This window comes from Pteropus vampyrus, unplaced genomic scaffold (assembly GCF_000151845.1).
Source record: "Pteropus vampyrus isolate Shadow unplaced genomic scaffold, Pvam_2.0 Scaffold571, whole genome shotgun sequence".
In the NCBI taxonomy this organism is placed as follows: domain Eukaryota; kingdom Metazoa; phylum Chordata; class Mammalia; order Chiroptera; family Pteropodidae; genus Pteropus; species Pteropus vampyrus.
The window spans coordinates 36846-48086 of NW_011889352.1; the positions used below are offsets into that span (position 1 = coordinate 36846).

General features: G+C 34.1%; 1 pseudogene; it reads right to left on the reverse strand.

Moving 5' to 3' along the window:
- Positions 1 to 1300: 1300 nt before the first annotated feature.
- Positions 1301 to 2064, reverse strand: LOC105308389 (annotated as a pseudogene).
- Between the last annotated feature and the right edge of the window lie 9177 nt (positions 2065 to 11241).

The following is an 11241-nucleotide window of genomic DNA, read 5'->3' on the forward strand; positions in this document are numbered from 1 at the left end:
TGTTTTTTGATTTATTGATGATAACCATAACCAGGTGATATCTTATTGTGGTTTTAATTTGCATTTCTCTGATGATTAGTGACCTTGAGCATCTTTTCATATGTCTGTTAGCCATCTGTATTTCCTCTTTGGAGAAGTATCTGTTCAGGTCTTCTGCCCATTTTTTAATTGGATTTTTTTTTGCTGTTGAGTTGTATAATTATAAATTTTAGATATTACCCCTTATCAGATGTATCATTAGCAAATATCTTCTCCCAAAGTCGGTTGTCTTTGTTGGTTTCCTTTGCTGTGCAAAAACTTTAGTTTGATGTAGTCCCATTTGTTTATTTTTTCTTTTGTTTCCCTCATTCCCTCACATTTTATATAGCACATATTATGTACCAGGCACTTATGATATTCTGTTAATAACATCAATAGCTAACATTTTATAAGTACTCTTACCTGTTACCAACAAATATATAATTGCTATTATCCTTTTACTGATAAACTGATGCTTATAAAGAATAACATATAAAATACACTGCTCAATTCTATACTCTTAACCATTATTTTTCCAGTAAGAGTATTTGCTACTATGAGAGGACATAAGCAAAGCAATTAACAGTCACCCAGAATGTTTAAGACTCGAAAGTTCAGTAGGAATTTGGTAGGAGGGTATGAGCTAAAAAAGAAAATGTTTCTAACAGCAGGAGCAAAATTCTAGAAGAAAAATAGTTCATTCAGGAAACTTCAAGCAGCTCAGTAAATGTGGAGCTTAAAGTGTCAAAGATGAACTGCCAGATATGAGACTGGAGTAATAAGCAGAAGAGAGGTTTTGTTTTGGTTTTATCTATTATGATATAAACCACCACAATGTTTAGTGGTTTGAAACAACCATTTTGTTCTTTCTTGTTATTCTGTGGATTGAGCTCAGTTAGGTAGTTCTGTAGTTTCATGTGATATCACCTGGAGCTAAAATCATCTGGAAATTTTCTGGGTCAGGCATCTTGATGGGGACATCTAGAAGTCTCGATTCACCTGGGATGCTGGGATGTCCTTTCTCTCTCCATGTAGTTACATGTACTCTCTTTCCATATAGTCCTCTAGCAGGGTAGCTGGACTTATTTTAAGGTACTTTGGGTACAAAAGTTGAAGTTATTAAGCACTTTTTTTCAGGATTCACCAAACTTTTTTTTTTTTCTCAGAACAAAATGGTTAAAAACTTGGGTTTTCTAAAGAGATTTATTTGAATATGGAGCTATAAAGATACACAAAGCTGAAGTATCTGGAATCATTTCACTGCTTGTGGCTTTCAGCAAGATCATAAAGTACTCAAAAATTCTTTGACTCTTTCATCCAGACTGTCATGTTTGTCTTTAAAGTCTTTATTAGCATCCAGTGTTAAGACAGGCACTCCTTATAGATACCCAAAGTTGGTTTTCTGTGTTATATGCAGGAGCCGACTTTCTTGCTTATAGTGAAGCTTCTCTAAATATTCAAGAATGCCTTGTTCCTCATTTTTTCCCAGTAAATATGTCCTACTCAAGCAGTTCTCTGGAGTGGCTCAAAGATAAATGATTCCATCCAGTTAAAGGCTTTGGCCAAACTGGATTTCATCCAGTCATGCCAGTCTTGATAAATTGTCCACTCTGTTTCATTCATGTGGTCAGATTCATGCAAATCAGATGCAAAAATATACCTGTCACTACACACAGATCGTTCTCTCCACATCTTTGAGCTTGTCATTGAGAGGCAAGCTGAGCTCCTGTTTGACTGAGGAAGGCATATAACTAGAAAGGTAAAGACCATCATTCAGGTTTCTTGTACATCATCTAAAGAACATTCCCACCACTTTTCTGAGATGTTATCAGTTCCTAAAATTCATCTTGAATTTTGTGAACACTGCACCATCTGGCGACAGGTTCAGGAACCACTTACCAATCCTTGCAGATTTCTTTAACGATATTCACAAATGTTGACTTCCCCATAGTGATATTCTTTCCCTTTGGTGAAAATCTCCTTGATGCAGGTTGCCTCAGAGCTGATAGCAGGAGACAAGCAGCTAATCTTAGGTGGGGTAGCCATTCCTCATCTGGGGGTGGCCCCAAGTGCATCAAGCAGGGAGTACTGGGAAGTGGCCATAGGGGCCTAGGCCACTGCTGTCGCTGAACGTGGCCTGACCTGCAGGCTAGGCTCCCACTGGCAGGACTCTGGATTTGATTTTGTTATGCAGAGGCAGCAGCCAATGGGGGCGGGCCTGCTTAAAAAAAAGCATTTTTAAGGCTTGCAACTGCACAATGTCACTTTACCACGCTCCATTATGTAAAATGAGTAACAAGGTCAACTCAGATTATGTGAGGGGACTAAACAAGGGCACAAATCCTAGGCAATGTGGTTCACTGGGGCCGTCTTTGGAAATTAGCTTCCACATGTTTTATGCACAGGTACAAGACTGGAGAAAGAGCAACCAGTTAGGTTACTAGAATAGATTCTGTAAAAGATAATGGCATTGTGTATTTGTACTTGGGATGTAGACAGATAAAGAGAATTTAGGGCTATTAAGTGATGAAATAAACTGAACTTGAAAACTGACAATGAGAGATGAGGAAGGACTGAAGTGGTTAAAATGTAAATGACTCTAGTTTCCTTCTTGTGCTTGTAGGGTGAGTTGTTATTCACTGAGATAAAGAATAAAGAGGAACAGATCTGGTATTAGAGGTACTGTGGTATATTCAGCAGACAGAAATTGGGTCTATAAATAAGAATGATGATACAGACTTAAAATAACTAAAAACATGGGAATAGATGTTTAAGGAAGGGTATATTAAATCTGAAGACAGCCCAAGTTTGAGATCTTGATGGACAGTAATATTTAATACAGCAGAAAAGAAGGAGTCACAAAGGAGACTAAGAAGATATAGTAGAATAAAAATCATAAGAGTATCTCAAAAAAAAAAAAAAACAAGGGAAAAAAGTATTTCATAAAGAATGACTACTAGTATTTCAAATGCCATAGAGAGATTAACTACAATTAGGGCTGAAAATTATCCCCTTGGATCACAAACATGTAAGTTACTAGTGACTGGCAAAAGCAGTCTCATGGGTGGAAGCTTCACTGCAATGAATTAAAAAGTGAATAGAAGGTGAGAATATAGAAACAACGAACAGATAATTTTTCAAGAAGCTCAACTATTAAACAGAGGACAACCTAGTGGTAGGTGTAGGAGGACAAGAAGTCAAAAGAGGATTAAGATGGCAGAGGTTAGAGCATGTTTAAGTACTGCTGAGATGACACCAATAAGGCGGAGAAAGATACTGAAGAGGCTACTGGGGAAGCAGAAGAGAATAAGATGCAGAACACAGAAAAAGATTTATCCTCAAACAGAAAATATGCCTAGCACTGCACAGGAGTAAAAGAATGGCTATAAGTACAGGTTAGGGAAAAAAATACACACACACACACACACACACACATATATATTTACATATATTTTATATGTATATTATAGTATTTAGATAGATAGCATATGTCATTGAAAGTCAAGGGCATTCTTCTCTGACACCTTCTACAGTATTTTATCAGTGAAATAAGAAGTAAAGTTATCTGATAACACAGATAGGTTTGAGAAGAGTGAAAGAGGCTTTAAATGGCCACTATCAAGACTAGGTTAAAGAGATAATTAGAAAACCAGAAATATTGCTAGAAAACTGAGAACTCGAGGCCAGGTTGGTAATCAACTCTGGTATTCTTAGTTGGCGCCACTGTCTGGTTTTCTCTTATAGCATTCAGTAATCAGGTACAGAAAGTTATATGGATTCAGGGGAGAAGTGCTGAAGAGGTATAATGATGGATGGATAACAAAAAAATTACAAATTTAACAAGATGTTTACTGATTTAGACTATGCCCTTTTATTCAATAAACAGACACACAACATTATTTCATTATTTTTGTGGTTTGTCAAAGATGTGTGTGTGTATGTGTATATATATATATGTACATATATATATATATAGCAGTACTTTAGTATATATATACTTTAGGTACTGCTATATATATATATATATATAGCAGTACTTTAGGTGCTACTGAGAGGTGCTGCATAGTATGGAGGAGGACCCATTTAGAGTATCTTTCATTAAATTTGTTTGTTTATTATTGGGGTATAAGTGACATACTAAAGTACCTTTTTTAAGTATAGTTGGTATATGATATTGATCCAAAACTTGTATACTTTATGATAAGATCACTACACTTAGTAATCAACAGTCACCATGCAAAGATACCACACTATTATTGACTATATTTCCCTTAGCCTTTTTCACCTATCCTCCCATCCCTCCTCCTCTCTGGCAATCATCAGTTTAATCTTTTTCTATGTGTCTGTTTTTGTTTTGTTTATTCGTTTTGCTTTTTTTAGTTTATGGAAAACAGCATGAAGATTCTTCAAAAAAAACTACCATTTAAACCAGCAATATTACTTCTGGATATTCAAAACACTAATTTGAAAAGACATATGCACCCCTATGTTCATTGTAGCATTATTTACAATAGCCAAGATATGGAAACAACCCAGGTGTCCATTAATGGATGGATAAAGAAGACATGGTATGGGTGCATGTGTGATGGAATATTACTCAGCAATAAAAAAGAAGGAAATCTTGACATCTGCAAAAATATAGATGAACCTGGAGGGTATTATGCTAAGTGAAGTAAATCAGATGACTACCTTATTTTTAAACAGCTTCTGTAAGAGACAGACCAGGAAACCACACCAGCCACACCTGAGGATCGACACCTCTATTCAGAGTTGTATAAAAGAAAAATAAGAGCCACATATGTAATTTAAAACTGTCTAGACTTCACATTAGAAAAGTAAAAAAGAAACAGGTGAAATATTTTTAATAATATATTCGGTTTAACACGATATATACCAAATATTTCAATAAGCAATAAATATACAAAATCGTTAATGAGGTATTTAACATTTTTTATACTAAGTCATTGAAACCCAGGGTGAATTGTTTACTTACATTGTATCTCCATTCAGACTAGCCATATTTCAGGAGCTCAAAAGCTATATGTGGCTAGTGGCTACCGTACTGAACAGCGTAGCTCCAGATATTATGATTGCATAACATCTCAAATTATGATACCTTGTTGAATTAACAGAGCCACTGAGGCTCTACTTTAGATACCATCATCCTATTCCTGTAATCATTCATAATACATACTTATATAGCATAATTTACTTATGAATGGTCAGTTATTCACAGGCACAAAGAATTTAGATATATGTATTGGAATTAGATCATCCTAGACAGAGTTTTGGTTCCCTACTGAGTTCATGCCGGCCACTTGCCTAGAAACCATCAGTATCTGCATAGCCTTTGGTTGATCTGCTATCACTGCTAGCCAGATATGGCGGGTGGAAGGCAAATGCACAGATGGTTTAGCTTTCTTTACCAAGTTAGTTACCAATCGTCTACTGAAATCCTGGCTTCCAAATTCTGCTGACATCTTTCACGTTCTCCTTGTCTTTATGGAGTTTATGCCCTTCTTTATTCCTTGACTTTCATTTTAGTACGTTCTCGAGAGAGTAAAAATAAACACATATATTCGATTAGTGATGTTTATCTGAAAGTTGCTTTTATGATTAGGGGCTGATTTATTTCAAAATCTATAAATTCATTATCAGAAGATAAATTATCTGCAGACAAACTTTTCAAGCTTCTTTAAAGATTTATTCTAAGCAGAAATCCAGATATAATGTATATTTTAATGGAAAATCAATTTGCTCTTAAAATTTCTCTACTAAGAACATTTTGTATTTAGCATACTCTTGTGCATACAAAAAATCAGTTAACATGAAAGGAGAAAAAGATAATAATGTTACTGAACACTAACACTGCTTCCTCCACATGAACTGTAAAAATCTGGGCACAATTCAGTTGTGTTATGTGTGTTATGTGAACCTTAAGTAAATATTTGTACTCCAGTTATCAGAGATTTTATTTTTCTTAGGAGTCTGCAGAATTAGCACATGCAAGAACTGTTAACCTTCACTGTTCTGATTAAACCTAAGAGGGACCTGATTTACCAAGCATTGTCAAAACAGAGATATATTCAAGGTATTATAAAACTTGTAATAGGTTAAACTGCTCATTAAAGTGTTCTCTGAAAAAGACAAATTTCTTCAGCAGTATTATGAATTTCTTGCTTTTTTAAACTAATTTTAACTTTGTATTTGAAAACCTGTTTGAAACTTAAGTCACTCTTAAAAATCAGAATTCCATCAATTTTATTTGTTCAAGATTATTTTTGTCCTTGCAGTTAGCAATGAGCCAGAGTAGCACATTCTAATCTTTTCAGCTATAACCCACTCACATAAAACAGCCTATTGTATTCTTTCATCAACATTTTTCCCGCCTCACAACTTTTAAGTCTATGAACACATTTCTTTTTGAAGGTTAGCACGATTCTTTAATTCAAGTATTTATTTAGTACTATTTTGTACCAGGCACTGCTAGATTCTAAGAATAAAAAGATTAACATATTCTCCACCTTCAAAAACCTCATAGCCTACTAGAGGAGACAGATACATAAAGTAATAAATATGGTAAGTACTGCAATAAAGGTATGGACAAAGTGCTATGGGATGCCCAGAGACAGGAAGGATTAATTCTTTCTAGGACTGGTGGCAGAAGGAATAAGATTTTTTCCCAGTAGGAAGAAGTGGAAGGAAGACTATTCCAAGCAGAGGGAACAACATGAAAAAAAAGGCATAATAAAAGTTCACAGCTTCTTTGGGAAACAAAAAGTAGCCTGGTATGGCTAAAACATGAGATTCCTGTAGAGTAATGGTAGAAGTCATGTGAAGGAATTTGAACTTTTTGTTATAATGCAGGCAATGAAAAGCCATAAAAGCAAGAAAGAAATGTGATTTGTGTCTCAGAAAGAAAACTTTGTGGCAATGTGAATGACTGATTAGAGAAGCGGGATAGAAGGCAGGCAGGAAAAGCAATTAGAAGGCTATTGTACCAGACTAGGTGCAACTCTGAGCAGTAATTGTGGAACTGGAGAGAAGGGAATGAATGGGTTTGACATGCACTTCAGAAGTAGTATCAGTTGGACATGATGGCAATTTGGTTGGAGAAGGTATGGAAAAGAGTAAAAGATTTCACCATGTATTTGGTTTATATGATGATTTACCTAAACAGAAAACAATAAAATTTTTTTAAAAAGAGCTTACACTGAGATATTTGCAGATATTTGTAAGACATTCAAGTGGAGAGATCCAGGAGGCTGTCCGTTGGAAATAAGGATCTCAGGTAAGGAGTATAGTCAATACCAAAAATACAGATTTTTGGAATTAGCAACATAAAGATGACATTTGCAGTCACGTGAACAGATAAAGTTTCAAGAAGGAAGAAGAGGAACCATTGCCAAATATTGCACACTACAAAAAAGTCAGGTGATAAATACTGAAGGCAAAACTTTTCAAAAAATCTTTGAAAGAAAATACAGGGAAATATTTTCATGATCATGAGGTAAGAAAGGATTTCCTCAACGAGACGCACAAAAAGTACCAGTCATATAGGAAAAGATTAACAAATGCAGCTACTTAATACACTAAGAAAAGAATGAAAGGATAATCCACAAATTGGGAAAAATATCTGCAACATATATAACTGACAAAGAACCAGTATACAGAATATATAAAGAGCTCTTACAAATCAAATAGAAAACGTAGATGATCAACTAGAAAAAGAGGACAATAGGCACATCCAAATAAAGAATAAGGGCTCAAATTCACCAGTAATCAAGAAAACACAAATTAAAGCCATAATGAAATATTACTACTGAACAATTTTAAATTGACAAAATTTTAAAGGTCTAATGATACTGAGCTTTGGCAAAGATAGGTAGCAACTGAAATTCTCATATACTATTTGGGAACATAAATTAACATAGTTTGGAAAACTGTGCCAGTATCTAGTCAAGTTGAAAATATGCATTCCCTGTGGCTCAGAAATACTCTAAAGATTCGCATCTTAGAGTATTTCTACACACATAAAAGAACGTTCAGAGGAGCACCATTATAATTGCCCCAAACTGAAAACATACCAAATGCCAAACAACAATAAATCAATAAACAGTGGTATATCCACACAATGTAATACTATACAGCAATGAAAATGATATACAGATATATACGATAACGTGAATGAGTCCTATAAACATAATGTTAAATGAAAAAAGCAAGTTATTAAAAATGCAATGTAATTCTATTCAGATAAAATCCATGTTTTTAAAAAATATACAGGTGGTTAAGTTAAAAGAGAAATGCAAGAAAACAATTACCATAAATGACAGGAGGTTACCTCTGCAGACAGAAGTGATTGTAACAGGCAAGGGATAACTCAGGGAATTCTGCGGTCCCAATAATATCATATTCCTTGACCTCAACCATTGTGACTACATGGTGTTAATAACCATTTGATAAAACATACATATAAGTTTTATGGACTTACAAAAATATTTTATAACTTAAAATTTTGATGAACTAAATTTTGAAAATGTTTTACATTTAACAAGAGCTATACAGTGAGAAGTAACCAAAAAGGTTACTAAGGATGATTAAAAGAGATTAAGAAAACATGCTATTGAATCCATTCAAAACTAAATTTGAATACCACAAAGAAAAAAAAGAGAAGTCCATATTTGAGATGAATTACATTTAAATCTGTTTCAAGGCTGATGACTGGATTTCATTCACTCAGCAAACACTGTTGAGACCTAGCTTGTGTCTGGCACTGTGCCAAGATCTGAGAGTGCAATAAGTCCTCACTTATGGTGTTTGATAGGTTCTGTGACTTTAAGTGAAACAATGTACAAGGAAACCAGTTTTACCACAGGCTAATTGATATAACAAGAGTTAATATCTCATCAACATTATAACAAAATGACATTGAGTAAAATGACATTATTCGAGGAACAACTGAACAGGAAACCTTAGTCTTATTTCTTAAGCTCCTCTCAACACTAGGACCCCCACTAATTTTTAATCTCTCTCTTGGGATAAAAGATTTAGCTATTTTAAAGACTAGAATACAATCTTGGGGGGAAGGAGGAATGCACGAATAAAGCATTCAGGAATCATCAGGTGCTGATCTTAGTATATGATAAAGTTTCTGCCTCTACTGAGAAAATACAGGGTGAAAATAGATGCTAGATTTTTTTTCTCCAAATATTAATAAACATGAAGTGACAATCTTTATTTTTTATATCAGGTAAGAGGAAGACTGAAAAAGTCAGTAGCAGGAATGGAAGCATGAGAAGAGTTTTTAAAAACTCTGAGGTCAATATACTGCTGGTGGGAATGCAAACTGATACAACCGCTATGGAAAACAGAATAGAGCTTCCTCAAAAAACTAAGAATTGAATTACCATATGACCCAGCAATCACTTCTGGGTATTTACCCAAGAAACCTGAAAACATTCATCTGCAAAGATATATGGACCCCAATGTTCACAGCAGCATTTTTCAAGGTGGCCAGGACATGGAAGCAACCGAAGTGTCCTAAGATAGATGAATGGCTAAAGAAGCTGTGGTACATATATAATGGAATATTACTCAGCCATAAGAAAATATGAAATACTGCCATTTATGACAACATGGATGGATCCTGAGATAATCATACTAAGTGAAATAACACAGAAAAAGTTGAAAACTATACGATTTTGCTCATATGTGAGATATAAAACTGAAAGCAATAAACATGACAAACAAACAGAGACAGTTAGCAGATTAGTGGTTACCAGAGAAAAGGGTGATGTGAGGAGAGGTATTAGGGGTAAAGAGGGTCAAATATTTAATGATAGAAGAAAATCTAACTTTGGGAGGAGAACATGATGCAATATATATACAACATACTGTTGAACTGTACACAAGACACTTTTTGATTTTATTATTCAATGTCACACCAATAATTTTTAATGTTTTTAAAAACTGAAGAAATATACAATTTAAACAAGAGTTCTGCTTTTTGCTTTTCAATAAAGAAATCCTATATCTATACAGTGATGTGATCTCTATTATCCAAATTGTTAACTCATTTTTAAAAATTTCCAAACTTATCTCCGAAAAATAAAATATACCCTAAAAATACAAGGGTTTTTTTTATCAGTGACATTAAAAAATTAAGCTACAAAGTTCAAAACTCAAAAGGAGAACTTCCCTAATTAGCATAATTAGAAAATAAGATTTAAAGTATCTCTTTACAAAAAAATTAAGCATCATATACAGAACTATTAATCTAATCTCAATTCCATATCTGGTTTACACAATTTTTGCTGGATTAGAACTTCTATAATGTAGCACAGAAATATTCTAAGGAACGAAAATGGCTCAGCCAAGAACAGAAAACACCACTCATAAACATGAACCAACCGGTAAGTAATTTTAAAATTACTTATAAATTAAAAACTGGTAATTAAAATTAGTAAAAAGTTAAAAGAGATGGAAAGACCTGATATCAGACTTGTCCTCTCATTTAATGCTGTATTAATATCTTTCTGAACACTCATAGAAATGAGATGAAAGTAATGCTCAGAAACATAAAGGTAGCACTGTTCCAGGAAATAATTTTCAGTTACCAAAACTCAAATTTTACAACTTGAATTTAGATCAACTATGTTTTGTTGATGTCAATTCTGGTAATCTAATTCACAAGCGATATGATGGTTTTTTTTTAAACTGATGTTTAATATGCTGAAATTTTTAGGTAGCTCTTAAAGCCAAAAGAAAATTGAATTTGAAGACTGAGTACCAAGTTCTGCCACCTATCAACTGGGTAACCTTGAGTAAATAACCAAACCACTGTGAGCCTCACACCAACCAACTTCACAAGACTTGAGAGCAGATAAAAGAAAACCATATGTGTGAATACAGTATGAGCTCCAAAGCATGGAAAGCTCAATTTCTTCAACACAGTGCAAACACTTTCTACAAACTAAAATTTTAATTCACTCATTGCAAAAAATTAAATATACAAAAGTATAGTATAATGAAATTATATGTATTCTCACTCTGCTTCTACAATTATCAACTCATGGCTAATCCTGTTTCATCACCCATTCTCTCTCTTCCTCTATTATTCTGAAGCAAATCCTAGACATCTTTCATTACCTTCCTAAGAAATCAAATCCAATGGTCTCTTTTCAGTGGATGTACAAGCGTAGGAAGTCCAACAGAGAGGTC